At 40.0% G+C, this 11188-nt stretch overlaps 1 long non-coding RNA gene across 1 annotated transcript in view; it reads right to left on the reverse strand.

Moving 5' to 3' along the window:
- Positions 1-9793, reverse strand: part of LOC106490620 (uncharacterized) — a 147440-nt gene extending 137647 nt beyond the window's left edge. The window contains exon 1 of the long non-coding RNA XR_001293638.1: positions 9746-9793. This is a non-coding gene — a long non-coding RNA (uncharacterized lncRNA). The remainder of the gene's footprint in view (positions 1-9745) is intronic.
- Positions 9794-11188: the final 1395 nt, after the last annotated feature.

Below are 11188 nucleotides of genomic sequence, written 5' to 3' on the forward strand. Positions count from 1 at the left end.
TGTAAGCTTGCATTCATTCTGTTGAACAGCATTGCAATTACTTAATTCCTGACAGGAAAAAATACCTATTTTCTTTGGGGGTGTAGGGAATACCTCAGCAATGTCAAGCCTGTTTTTCACTGCTAGATAGAAAAGAACAGGCTGGTCAGCAACACATTTGAGCCACAGATTTAGAAGCTTTTACTTCAACGCAAGCAGAAAAGGAGTTCACTAGGAATCCAAATGTTTGAGGACTGTGGAAATGTGCTCAGCACACGGCCTTGACTCCCTCACGACTGAATCTGCCGTATTTTCTATAACACAGGCAATGAAGGGTCGTGGCTAAGTTCAGTTAGCATTTGGATAATTTATCCTCTAGATGACAAGGCTCTTCACATTAAGAGAAGCAATACTGGAGTGAATGCAAAGATTTCTCCTTTTGGTGAAGTGGAACATCCACAATTTAAAGAATTCTTTTCTTTCTCAATGGCCTGGTTTGTTCTAGTGTTTGAATACCAAAAGGTTTTTTTTTTTTTCAAACTAGTCTTACAATAATATCAGTGATGATACAATATAATACTGTAGATTTAGAGAAACATAGAAATGAACAAGGTTCCTTGTTCTTTTCTTTTTTCTCTTGCAGATTCATTTATCTCCGTGAGTGACCAAATCTACAGGGGAATCAGATTCAGCTACTTCTATCCATTTAAACTAAAAAAAAAGTGGAAAAAAGAACTCAAAGATGATGAGCATCATTGTCTTTGATGAAAAATCTTTTTCCTTCTACAAACAATGGGCACAAAATCCTGTGATCTCCACTAATCTTCACTCAAACAAAATTCCTATTAAAGCCAATAGGAGTTTTGCCTAATAAAAATCAGAAAGCTCTTTCCCCCAAACTGAAGTATTTTACAAAAAATGTTTCAAACCCCTGCCCATGTAATAGGGTCATCTAGAAAAAGCTCTGGAATGGTTATATTAGTTTTGTGTAATAGAATTGCAGATGATATTTATATAGACACAGACTTGAATCAGGTTAAAATCATTCTTAAAGTTGATTTGAAAATTCTGGAATCAATATTTTAGATTAATAATTAATTAAGCTAAATTAATGTAATTAATTAATTACACTAAATGGATTTAGCTTTAACTTCAGAAAAGCCAAAAGAAGGGCACCTTTGACAGATAGGACTTGCCTACTCATAAGATTTCCTATTGTCTCTTCCTGTGTTTTTAAATTGTCACTCCTAAATTTTTCCAGTCTCCCTATAGTGGTGCTGGGATGTCCCTAATGGTTGCAGAAAAGGTTCAAGAGACAAGTTTTTTGTTTTCTTCACCTCAGTGACGCCTTACATGACCCTCAGTAAACTCCTTAATCTCAGTCTATGTATTTGTTTAAAAAGAAATGGTTACAGCAGCAATAATCCAACCTCACAAAAGGTGTTGCACAATTTAATTAACATTTGAAAGTACTTGGTCATCTTTAGGGGGCTGGGAGTCTAAGTACAGTGTGACTCTTACGCTGTAGACTCTTGCACAACCAAGGCATAACCATAAAAAGAAATCTCACTCAGTAGTACACATGATAAATGAATCCGAGAAAAGTGGAGAAATGTAGCTCAGAGGCCACTCAGTTTCTGTAGCTAGGCTATAAAGATCTTTCTGTGTTTGTGTGTATGCATTCAAACACAGAGCTGTACACTGCTATTATTCTTACTACTCCTAGGTATATTCCTTTCACTGAGCAGGTTCCAGCAATCAGATGGATTAATGACATGTTGCTTCATTACGGTGAGTCACATGTTCTTTCACAGGAAAATATAAAGTAAAACACTTCACTAACAAGACTCATTAAAAAGGAAAGCAGCCTGATTCAAAGCTAGCTCGCACCCAGCACAGCCGGGGCACAGCCTGCCTCGTCACTCCAGCTGTGGGCGGCGAGGAGGGGTAAGGAGCTGGATGCCATCCAGCAGCACTTGCCTGCAGTCAGAATGGTGTCCTTGGGAGAGCGTGACAGGATGCAGAGCAAATCCCCACAAAAGACTTCACACAGTTTCCACATTAACTTTTGTTTCCTAAAGCACAAAAGAAGGTCTTGCTGTCAAGAAAATGTTAAATTGATAAATGCATTTTTCAGTCCTTCCTGTGTTGCTACTTCTCACCTCCTCTCTTATCCCCTAACACAAGCTGCTAGAAACAGTAGAAGTACAAAATGCAAAAACACTATGCTAAAGACCTGAACCTGCTAAATGTCAAATGAGCGAACCCTGGCGATGCTCACTTTGTAGTTTAAACCTTAAGCAGCTCCTACAATCAGTCTCCAAAACATTGTCTTTTGCTAGCTTCTTTTAGCAAATCTGCCATGACACAATGAGTATTTTAGTATCTGTAGGGCATGACCATCACAGCTGTCATATCCAGCCCTACTTTCACTATGGTTATCAGTAGTGACAGAAAAGCCATGGGAAATGGCTTCAGAAAACCAGTATGCACAGACAAGTGGCACATATTTTTTTTCCAAAGCAACACATGCAAATCCACTACAGGCCTACTATTTATGTATCCATGCTGTCTGTCGTGTGATATTGCTATTCATGCTGTTTCTGTCATATGTTGCAAGACAGGTGACTGAATGTCACGATCCTACTGAAAGTGCAGAAGCTTTGATTTCTCCAAGTCTGGATTTATGTACCCTGCCTCCTTTTTGGGTTCTGTTATCCTACGGATTTTAGTTCTGCGCTGATGCACTTCTTGATGTCATGGCACACTTTGTACTGCCAATGTTGTGAATAAAGAAGTACTCTACGGCAGGTGGGGTAACTAACGTACATCCAACTCCACAAGTACCAGTTCTTTTTCCATATTCTGCTTCTCACTAGAGATGCCTCTGAGGATTCTCAGTAAGCACTCAGAATCAGTTTTTAAGACCTTCTGATGAGCCTCTAATCTTAGAAATAGTAAAGCAACAAATACTAAAACAAAAAGGTTCTAAGAGAGGGAAAGGGATTTGGCTGAACCTGTCAGATTGCTAGAGCTAACTAAAACTAACCTGTCTGCCTTGGTGCATGCCAGGAGGTATGGTTCATTTTTTAAGTGCAAGAGTTTTGAAGGACCAGTTATCCTATACGGTGCAGCCATTGCTGTTTCATGCTTTATGGACAGGTTCTGGGCTCCTTAATCACAAATTCAATACTCTAAGTAGTCCTCTTAAATCACTTGCAGAGTAAGAGAAAACATACTGTGAATGCAATGTGCAATAAGGTATTGAGACCTTTCTGCAGGGCCAGATAAAAAATGAGAGCTTCTTTCCCTACTGGATTTGCAACGTAAATGCACAATATCATGCCACGCAAAGCCAAGAATGGCACTAGCAGCATTCAAGCCAAATGCTGGGCTGAACAGTCACATCTTTAGACATTTTGTGATGAGGAAAGGAATTTGGCATACATGAAGGGAGAAGCTGTTCCAGCCATGAGAGGCTGCATGAAAGGCTAGATTAGGACACAAAGAGAGCAGTCACATAGGAAGCAAAGGCAAACTGGTGTGACAGGGAGGGGTATGGGAAGAACTGGGGAAGAGAGAATGGAGTAAGCTCTAGCTGCAATCTGCTGTAAGTGAGCAGTGCACAGGCATAAGTTACCAAACAAACTTACAGGGAATGACTCCAAAAATGTCTGCTGCACAAGTAATTCATGCACAGTTCGAACCTGGGACTCGGTCTGATTTAAATTATTTTTGGTCCTGCAACACAAATATTTGTGCTCTGTTGCTAAAGACTTCCTTTCTTTATTAAGTCACAGCAGGCTTCAGCCTATATAATACCCATACTGAACCCATGACCTTTTAAGTCATGTTGTCAGGCAGGGAGGGCTGGAGTGATGTGAAGCAAGAGCTAACATCCAACTGGCAGGGTACAATGGCCCCACTGTTGAGTTTGGGTGCACTTGTCCAGTACTGGGTAAAATCCTCTGAACAATGTCAAGACCTTTTGAAATGTCAAATCTTCCTGGCTCTGGGCACTCATGTCTGAAAGCTCCTAAAAAAGCAATGGGGTCTGGACAGTAAAGATGGATTGCAGACTGCTTATGGAGGAAAAGGAGCAGGGGTAAATGAAGATGAGCAAAACACATCTGGGAAAAGAGATTTTCCCAGCAATCTGTGAGATTTTGGTTGCTGATTAATTTAGGAATTGTGCAATTGTTGCAAACAACTGACCTGAGGCTCTGCTCTGGGTTGAAAGCTAAATTTCCTACTTACTAGCTACCTTGGGGGAGGCTAAGCAGATTGAAAGCAGCGGTGGTGCTGAGGAATATTTATTAAAAAATCGCTTTTCAAGTTGAGGGCAAATAGCCAATGAAATCTGGCTTGTGAATTTAATATGGTTTTGTCAGCATATGGTACCACTCAGGGGACACGAAGGAGGGTTTTTTGTCACATATGTACATGTACGCATGACAGGCAAGGAAGCCATAATGAGAAGAGTGAAGTAAAAATAGATGTTTCCTGTAAATATATTTGAGCAGAGGAAACGAAGCAACACTGGAACTGTTGAAAATGTCCATTAGTAATAATAATCCTCCCTGTGAATTTCAATCTGGACCTTACAGGCTGCATGCTCTGAACTCCCCTTGGCAGAAATGGTAACACACAAACAAAGCAGCAAATGCATGAAGAAAACTTTCTCGTTGAAGATGCTCCATCAGTTTCGTCACAGTCTTGTACCCAAATTGTTTAAACCACTCCACCAGGAAACAGTTTTCAGGCTGAATTGTTTGTGAAGTCACTCATACAAAATATTCTTAATCACAATTCAAGAGTTTGAAAAAAGAAAAATCCATCTAAAATAAAAGCTCAGCAAATGTTAGGAATCTCTACATAGCAACTTTCAGGAAAAAAATAAATGCTCCTTCTTGATTAGTAAACAACTTTTAACTGCTTCCTTTTTTTTTTTTTTTTTAATTTTTTAACTCTATTAGCATTTAATCCAGAGTTTGAAAAAGCTACTATTAGATTATGCTACGTATGAACTATTCACTTCCACGATTTATTGATAATTTTTCCTGGGCTGTAAACAACATATAACTCTCTTCATTTTTTCAAATTAGTAACCCAAAAATATGTGGTGCGTTAAACAGGAAAATAACAAATATGAGTAACATTCTTCCTGTTTTAACTATTGCCTAAAACATCTGTGATTTTCACAAATTGTCCATGTACTCATATAATCTCAGAAATCATAGAATAAGGATCTTGATAAAGTGTTGGCCAGAAAAGGCCTCAAAATTCTTCAGCAAACTCATTGGTAGTTTTACTATTAACGGGAAAGGCAACAAGGCCAGACTACCTCCAGCATGGAATAGGTGGTTAGTAAAATGAATCACAACCCCAGCAATGATCTTACATGGGTGGACTCAACCCACATCCATGCTCCAAAACTCCCACAGACTTCACTGGTGCTCCCAAAAGCATCACTCTTCAGTCAGAGTCCACTATTTTAACAAGTTAACTCCAAGTCATATACAACTCATGAACTGCAACAGAGAAGAAAGGAAGAAGCTGTCCCACGTGAATTTGGAGATATTGCTCACTTTCCCAGTATACCCTCGGAAAGATTTCAACAGACTTTGGCACAGTCTCTTCAAGCTCAAGGCTGTGAATGTGGGGAAGGTACAAGGTACAGCAGGAAATTTCAGCAAATGAGGTATGCTGCACTGATTCCCTAGGAGAATATAACACTTCAAGAGTGATAGGAGATCCTTGTGCTAGGGAGTTTACTTCAGGTAACCGCAGTAACTTCCTTGTAGTTAATCCTTCAATTTCTGCCCATTCCAGGCTGCCTGCAATTCCAGTGGTTTGGCAGGGGACTGCACTGTCACAGCTGTTGGCAGCACAACACCCAGCTGAGCTGGGTGTTTGCAGAAACAGTACAGTGATTTGGGATTGTCCCTGTTCTTCCAATACATCTTGTGTTGCCAGATGAGCAGTCCAAAAATGTCACATCTAAATCCATGACACATGCAGGTAAAATGATACAACTATCTCTTGCAGTCACATTTTCCTTTGTTCCTTGTATCCGTTGTGAACTCACATGGAACCAGAAAGAATTCAGACTTTTTTCTTTTTTCTTTTTTCTTTTTTTTAAATAAGGAGTAGAACTCATAACACACTAGAGAGAAAAATTACAACAATATGAAGTTGAACACTCCACCATTCCTTCATGGTCTGATACTTTTCAATCTTGAATCAAACGTGGAAAAGTAAGAGGAAGGAAAGCTGGGATCACTGATTCTTCCATGGGCAAAGCAAGCTCTGCTACCTGATTTGATAGTTGTTTGCCTCCCAAAACCAGTCACAGTGTGTGACCAGAAATGCAGGACCCAGAAAGTTACAGCACCAAAAGACAAGCCCCATCAATTATTGTTTAAAAAAGACTTTCATTAAAAGCCTTTTTTCAAGTACTCAGAACATTCTGAAAGACTAAAAAAGAAAAAAGAAAAATTAAAAAAAGGGGGAAAAAAGAAGAAAAAAAGCCTTCCTTGGGCAGAATTTCTTTAAATAGTCCTCTGCCCAACAGGGATGTCTTAAGAATTCTCTTTAGCACTTTTAGAGGTTCTACACCTGAAGAAAAGTAAGTCTTACAAGTTCATTTGTACTGCCTTATTTATATTTTATTATTTTGTCCTCTTTAATGAAATTTAGAAGCAATTCCAGGCTCTGATGTGACTACTGGTGGCCTTTGGCTTATGTTTCCTTCTGTTTATGGTTGCTTTCTGCCACTTCATTTATCAAATGCTGCTACATTTGTTCATCAGACATTTGAGTAGCATCACTATCCATTATTTTACAGCTTTGTAGACTGACATTCACCTAAAAAACTATGGTGTGGAAGACAGAAAGGTAATCTTTTTTGCAGAGCTCCTAGTAAATAAGCATTAATCTAGTTTGAAGCTTGCATTATTTAAGTCATGATCTACTTTTAGTTCCAGGCAGATACACACAAAAAACTCTCAACAGTGTGTCTGATGGTTCTTGTAGGATGTCCACAAGGAGGCCAGGAGTCTCCTAAAAAGGTATTAATTATTCACAAGTATGCACTGAGATTCATCACTTGTCTGTAGCATTGCCTGTGCAGAGTTCATTGAGATTTGAAATTTCAGTTGTTTTTACTGAACACAAGTCACAGGGTTCATTTCAGTTCCTTGGTTGGCCAAGTATAACCTATGGAAGAAGCAGTTTGTGCAAATGCTAACGATTAAGTAGTGGGTGTAAAAAAAAAAAAAAAAAAAAAGAGCCTTCCTGAGATCAGTCTGCAATACAGATTTGATATTTACTATTGTGAATAATATTCCTGTTTGCAAGACAGAATACACCCCACGCACAAAAAAAGATGCCAACACAGTAAAAAAGAATTTGCTTAAAAATCACAGTGAACGCTAACAGACTATTGGTTTTGTGTGTAATGTCCCAGTTCTCATTATTACCATGGCTGCAAACGCTACTCGCCTGCTGGGCTGCAGAACGATGTATCAGTTGCATGTCAAGAGTCTGACATTGCTGCTAACCTGGGTGCCTGGGGGGATGCTGCCTGCAGGAGCATGTGGCTCAGCCACCTGACTGGACTCTAACTGGTCCCGCAGCAGAGCTGCCAAACCGGCAGACAGAGGGGAGGCGCCCGTCTTCAGGAAGGCATGAACATTGGGAGGATTTGGGGTCTGCTCAAGTCCCGCCACAGAGACCTTCCTCCTCTTCACTGGGAAGCCACATCCTAACCCCCACCCTGCAGGAGCTGCTTGAGGAGCTGTGGATCGGGGAATCGGAGGGCCTTGTCCTAACAGCTGCTCACTGCTGCCCGCAGGCTGTGCCTTTTCCCTTCCTCCTTTCACACGGCATTTCATGATACAGACACTCCGGACCACGACTCCTGAATTTATCTTGCACTAACCTGGCCTATTCCTGTGCCTGGAGACCACGTCACTGTTGTGCAGGTGCTGCTGAGTCCTGCTGTTTTGATTCTTGCCTGACACAGCGTGCCCTTTGCCTTTCACGTCATATTGGTAGGAGTAGAGCTGTTTTCCTCACAGCTTCCCCCTTGCAAGCCAGCATCGTGTCTCTCAGAAACCTCTAAATAAGCAGCCTGTAAGTGTCTCCATCCTACATGCAGATACCAGAACTCCCACCTTTCTGAGGGACTATCCCCCTCTAGTTTCTTTGCTAAGGGTTCGTGACATCTCTCTCTCTGGATCCAAATCCTGAATTACACATGATTTATTCAAGGTTTTATTTTAATCTCTTGAAACTGATTGACTCCTCCTAAGAGCCAGTGTGAAAATTTTTTTGTTTTATATACTTATGTTTCAAAATACCCTCAATCTTTCAAGAATATGTGTAGCCTGCATTTTTTTGGAGGTGTGCAACAACAATACTAGTGCAGTTCTGTTAGTGTGAAATACAGCTGTGCCCAAGAATTTCAAGACCAATGATAGTAACATCCTTCTTCCTTTTCTCTTTCTTTTTTTCTCCTTCCACATGGTGTTTTCCTTTTAATGCAATCAAAACCTGTGGCTAGGGTTTGGAAGAAGCCATGTCAATAAAGCAGCAGCCTTAAATTCCAACTGAATCTTAAAACAGCCTCAGCCTTTACGGAAGTTCAGAAAAACATTTGTAAAATGTACTTAAAGTGAATTGAGAGGTGAAAGCTAGTCTGAGAAGAAGGGAAAAAAGCAAGCAAAAATGCCTGGTTTGATAGCCATGGTGATAACATGCCAAGAATAAGTGTAACATAGGCAACTGTACTCCTGCCCCAGCTACTTACACCTCTAAATAAAATAAGGTCCAGTGGATATTATGGTCTTTTAAAGAATTAGCTTCTCCTACAGTAATAGCTCTTGGCCAGAGCTACCCTTAGTATCAATGGGACAGGATTCTGCTGCTTTTGACCTTTCCTGGACAGAAAAAAATTTCTTAGAAAGCAACCTTAAAGCTGCCCACATTGAATATCTGCTGACAGTAAATTTTAAATTCCCACAGGCAAATGTGAGAGCCATAAGTACTTGCTGGTTCATCCAATTAGTGGAAGGGGAAAAAAAAGTAAGTGAAAGAAAGAATATTATTTGAGTTCTCTGAGTAATCACAGCTAAGCAGCCCAGTTCAATACTAGAATATTTGTAATCAGTCTATAGAGCAAAAAAAATATATTTTTTTTATTGAACACATTTGAATAATGGATAAATTTAAGGAAATTGTAATCTGTTTCTCTGAGCAGAAAAGCAGGCTAAATTAATTGAATAAATTATTCATTGCAAATTATGGTCTCAAGTCTGCTACTGTCTCTGTATACATACATTCATTTTCTGGCATCTCTTCTGAGCTTGCTAACGAGCATACCAGTTATTAACAATGGTGCTGGTGGTTTTATTTTGGATTTACTCTGCATTTCCTGCTTTCGTCTGGCTGAAATACTGAAAGGACACGGATTCTTCTATTTCAACCAAAACCCCAAAATACCAGGAGTCTAAAAAAAAAAAAAAAAAGTAAATAGCCAACTTGCATGAGATTTACAGCCTGATCCTTTAGGCAGAAGTTTGAATCTATTTCAGCAAGCGCCTAGGCTTTGGTATAGGTATTTGGAATAAGCCTTCAAATGCTCCTACTTGTTGCTTATCACCAGTTATGAAGCAGTGAAAGAGATATCTGCCTCCAGTAACAGAGATCTCCAGTTTAGTGTCTAGGGTATGTAATATAAAGTTATTCTATGGCAAATACTTACGCTTGTGTAGTGCCTTGGAAAGATACATGCTGCACGTCTGACTTGGGCAAATCTAAGTAAAGACAGCCAAAGAAAAATCCAGCTGAGATTTTACAAGAGATCCACTGTTTGTGAGACTTGAGCTGCTTCACGGAAATACAGCACAATGTGAAGGGTTCAGCAGAGCTTTCATCTTTTTATATTAAATTCATGCCTTTCAAAAGTCTGAGACCACATTGAACTAAAGACCTCTAGGGTAGGAATAACTTCACTTGATTTTATTTGTCTACAATATAGGCATCTACGTCCAAGACTCTCCTCCAAGGCTCTTTTTATAATAGGCATTTCTCCAATCTGCTTTAGGTGTCTGCTTTAAGATGAGATGGATTACTGGACCAGCCACTTTCTCTTCCCAAAGGGTAGCTGGGGTGACTCGCTCAGGTGAAGTCAACCACAATGTAGATGTCTGACTGACTAGATGACTGCAGCCCTCTGTGAAGCAAATTAGAGATGGATGAGGAAGCGTACATGGTAGCACCTGTGAACAGATGCTGACCTATAACATGGTGATGTCCTTTCATTGAAAATGCTGTCCCTGGTACGCAGGAAAATAATAAAACGCAAAAAGAGCAGGCAAAATCTTCAAAGCCTTGGCACCTGCTGCCTTCCTCTAAAACCAAAGTTTGTTAAAAACAACCAGATGAGAACATAAAAGCACTAAAACACAGAAAAAGATGACACACTTGTTTTCCAGTGTACAGCTTTCTTACAGCTGTCACCACCCTTGCCCAATAGATACAATTAAGATAACTGAAGCAAGAATGACTATGTCTTTTCTAGTGAATAAAGTTGTCCAGGGTCAGTTCTCTGGTCCAAATAGGGCTGTATGTCTTATGTCTATATGACTAAACTATCTTTTTTATTACACCCCACTTGGGGCAGCTTCATCCATATCAGTTATTTAAAACAGTTTCTGACCTGCACTCTTGTCCAAATCGTACCCAGGCACTGGCTGGAAAAGTACTATTCGCCATGGGCCAAAACTGTGCCAGGCAGCATGCTAAAAGTTTAGTAGCATGGGTCACTGTTGGAGCACTGGTTTAAGACTGCACCTCATCTGTTTAGCTTCCTAGCCTGACCTCATAAGGCCAGCTTGGATTACCTGGCCTTATAATACCTATTCAGTGAGGTAAAATTAAATGACAGCCACCACATCAAGAGCAAAACTGGAAACTTCCAAGCCTTACACAGCTGTATCTTTGGCTAAAATTCACTAAGCTACTCTGTTACACACTTATATCCTATTGTCAGTCAAGCTTGAAGGGCCCCAACCCTTTCATTGGTTGCTCTGTTCTCATACAGACTGGGAAAGATCTCCTCTGTACTTTTCCTGACCAAAAATGAATATCATCCTTTTCTTTGGAAAACACATAACAACAGCTTACATGATGTGATGTGAAAGAA

The sequence above is a fragment of the Apteryx mantelli genome, chromosome 1 (genome assembly GCF_036417845.1).
Source record: "Apteryx mantelli isolate bAptMan1 chromosome 1, bAptMan1.hap1, whole genome shotgun sequence".
Classification (NCBI taxonomy): Eukaryota; Metazoa; Chordata; class Aves; order Apterygiformes; family Apterygidae; genus Apteryx; species Apteryx mantelli.